The sequence below is a fragment of the Gracilinanus agilis genome, chromosome 3, assembly GCF_016433145.1.
Source record: "Gracilinanus agilis isolate LMUSP501 chromosome 3, AgileGrace, whole genome shotgun sequence".
Classification (NCBI taxonomy): Eukaryota; Metazoa; Chordata; class Mammalia; order Didelphimorphia; family Didelphidae; genus Gracilinanus; species Gracilinanus agilis.
The window spans coordinates 306,496,131-306,499,816 of NC_058132.1; the positions used below are offsets into that span (position 1 = coordinate 306,496,131).

The 3,686-nt window shown below is 39.2% G+C and overlaps 1 non-coding gene across 1 annotated transcript; it reads right to left on the reverse strand.

The window, feature by feature from the left end:
• Positions 1-423: 423 nt before the first annotated feature.
• On the reverse strand, positions 424-531 carry LOC123243439. The gene has a single exon (XR_006505964.1). It is a non-coding gene; the product is annotated as a U6 spliceosomal RNA (small nuclear RNA).
• Positions 532-3,686: the final 3,155 nt, after the last annotated feature.

The following is a 3,686-nucleotide window of genomic DNA, read 5'->3' on the forward strand; positions in this document are numbered from 1 at the left end:
AAGAAATAGTAATAAAGTAATAGTAGTAGTAGTAGTAGTAGTAGTAGTAGTAGTAGTAGTAGTAGTAGTAGTAGTAGTAGTAGTAGTAGTAGTAGTAGTGGAGTCGAATCTTTTTGACTTTTACCTGTTTTTGTATCCTCCTTACTTAGCAAAATGCCTGGCATCATTAGGCACTTAAATGTTTATTGAATTGAGTTGACTAGAAGTAATAAATCACTAATACTATACTAAATATAATTTTTAAATTTTGTTTCTATATCAGCCTTAAGTTTATGATCTAAGCCCTTCAGTTCATCATTGGCTCTCCACTTGAAGCCTTTTCAATTTGTCAGAACTTGTGCTCTGATGACATAGCCTTGGAGAAACCCAGATCACATCCATTCCATTATGAAGCATCAAAAGAGAACTTTGTGGTGGTGGAGAGATATGAAGGAATGCCTCCTAAAATTGTGCCTCTTTCTTGAACAGGAGCTGTGCTCATCTTCTCAATATCTTTCCAAGCTGACCATAGACAAATTTTTCAGAATATATGGTTGACTGATCATTGCAATAGAGTTTTATTTTTCTTCTCACTGAAAGGACTGCTACATTGAGTAATGTTTAGCAAAGGGTACTGAGGATGGAGTGAGAAAGACATGGTGTGGTGTTCTACCCCTGTTACTGAATAACTATAAACTTGGGCAAGCTGCCTACTTTCCCTGAGCCTCAGTTTCCTCATCTATAAGGGGGAGATACATCATTCTACAGGGCCACTGAGAGGACTGAATGAGATAATATATGCCAGAGAACTTTTTGTAGCATAACAAACCAAGCACAAATTATTATTATTGTAATGATGATAGTTAATGGAATTTGGAACTTGAAGGGACCTTAAAGATCATCTCTTTTAACACTCTCATTTTATAGATGAGGAAATTAAAGCCCAAGGAAATGAAATGTCCAGCCTAAGACAACAGAGGGACCTAGGATTATAGCTTTAAAACTTATAGTGACATTGAAGATTGTCTTATCTGACCTCCTCATTTTACAGATAAGAAAACTGAGGCCAAGAGAAGTGACCTGATCTGTTCAAATTCACATAGATAGTGAGGAGTAAAGCCTGAATTTGAACCCAAGTCATCTTAGTCTAAGTCCAGAGCTTTGAATAATACCACTGAGAACAAAAGCTTATCATGTGGAGCCTAATTTCAGTTAAAATGATGATGAGGGGATGAGAAAATGAAAATGGAAAAGGAAATGGCATTGGATCTTTTCCCCCTTACAAAATTATAATAATCCTAAATATATTATTGTCTATTAATCTAAAACAAGTAATATTACACTCATGGTTTTCATCTTTCAAAATCATGCATGATTTTCAAAATCAAAGTGTCTTAACAATTCACATGGATGTTCATGTAGATGTTTCACTTTTTTCCAAATTAGGGGTAAAATGATTTCATAAATATGAATCTCTTAATCTCACAACACCTCTCTGAGGTAAGTTGTTCTGCTCATTAAGGTACATAAGAAACTAAGGCAGAGGTAGGAGAACAATTTCCCCCAATTCATCTAGAAAATCTATCATAGAAACCAGGAAGGGAATTCAACAAATTCCTAAGACAGTTGGATGATGATGCCAGTTTTCTCTGTATACAGCAAAGTGATTAAAAAAAAAAAAAGGCATTTTATAAGCAATGTGCATTCTTTCCTGGTAAGCTTTCTGTCTCTGGTGTTTGTCCTCTCTTGATTTCCCCAGGAGAACTGGGCACTAGCCAGTGCATTTTCTGCCCTGAAAGTTAAAAAATTTGTGTACTGATTTTGAAAAGTGGCATTTTGCTTCCCAGTGTATAAATTAATGTCTGAAGCAGAAGATAAGCAGGATGCCTATGCTGCTTTAAGTTAATAAAACTGAGAAAGTTCATTGTGCCCTTTAAAACTAAAGAAAAGTGTCTGATCTAGAAAATGTTTTTTAAAAATCAAAACTATGCATAATTTCCAAATTCAGTTTCTTAGTAGCTCTCCTGCATGCTAAATTTTCAAGTAGAATAGCTATTATTTCCCACTGATGAACCACAAATGGGTTGAAGATATTTGCATACCTTTTTACACAGAGTATACACCAGTAATCTAACCCCTGATTCTTCTTGCTGAATTCCATTTAATTTGTCATTAATTAGTAAATTGTTATGTGAAATACTGCAAAGCATCTTGGGTGAAATGGCTAGCACAAAGATTATTCTTCTGGAAGCTATCTAAAATTGTTACCACTGAGCAATTTCCATAAAAATAGAAGGGCCTTTGGAGCTTTTCTTTTAAAATAAGAATAAAATGAACCAAACTAGAGGAACAAATAAAGGCAATAATAAATCAAAGACAAAAGACAGGAAACCAGCAAAAAAAAAAAAAAAAGTCTCTAGGAAGATACAATGTTAAATTTCATTCCCTCCCCCAACCCCTTTCCCCTTACTTCAACTTATTTTTGAACTATAGAAAATGGAGTGGGGGTGAAAAAAATAACCCAACCCAAGTTCAAAACTCAAATCTCTTCTAAAAATCATAGTTTCTGCTTTTTAAATTTTTGCAACATTCTTCACATGCCCTCTGAAACGATAACTAATCATTTCTATTTGCATTTGTTCTGTCAATTGGGGAGGGCGAAGGCTGTGTGTGTGTGTGTGTGTGTGTGTGTGTGTGTGTGTGTGTGTGTGTNGAGGGCGAAGTGTGTGTGTGTGTGTGTGTGTGTGTGTGTGTGTGTGTGTGTGTGTGTGTGTGCGCGCGCGCGCGCGCGCGCGCGCAGAGGGAAGAGTCATTGCTTTGAATGATTCTTTCTTTCATAGAAACAAAATGTACCCCTGATCGGCAGGGCTCTCTCCGCCTTTAAAGTTGTTTCCAATGTTTCATTTCTCCCTACTGCCATCCCTGTGACCAAGTCCAAATGAAAGGCAAGTCTCTCCAGCCCCCCTCCCTCTCTGGCTTTCTCTCCTCCATGGTTTCAATGGTTGATTGAACGCTATGTTAGGTTCAGTGAACTTGGTCTTGGCTTCTGCTCCACCCAGAAACAAAGTCTGCTCCAAGGTCGATTTCCATAAGAAAGCGGCTGGTATCCCTTCGCTAGTTTTGGAATTCCAAGCTGTTGAGGGGGCTCCCACTTTCTCTCGCCTAGGAAGTTGATGCTCTGGGCTCACTAGGAACCCCACCCCCTCGGCCCTTCTTGTCCCATGGCCCCTTCCTCAACTTCTCAATCCACTAGACTCCTTCGTCTGCCTCTTAGTTAAGCAAAACAAGCCTGGACTGACTTGGAGAACACGTAGCCTCAGTTTCCTCCACTCCGACTGGATGAAAGTATGAGAGAGAATTTCTTCCATTTTCGCTGGGGGAGGAGCGGGACAAGGGTGGATGCCAGAGGACAGATCTGGAAATGTCAACCTCCTCCAGTCTAAGTAATCCAGCACATTCCCGACCCTAACTCTCAGCCGCTGCATCCTCAGTCTTCCCTCCAGGGGCACGTTGGCAAGGATGGCAAATGTGGGGCTGCCCAACTAGTGCCACTTGGAGGAGTTTGGGTTTGCCAGAACAGACACTGCATTTTAATCATTCTTTCTTTCAGAAAAGCCTTTTGTACCTTGAAGTGCAGCGAAAAGATCCAGGACCACTTAAGGCAAGCTGCAAACCCCTAATGTTTTAAGTGACCTTATTTTGTGTCC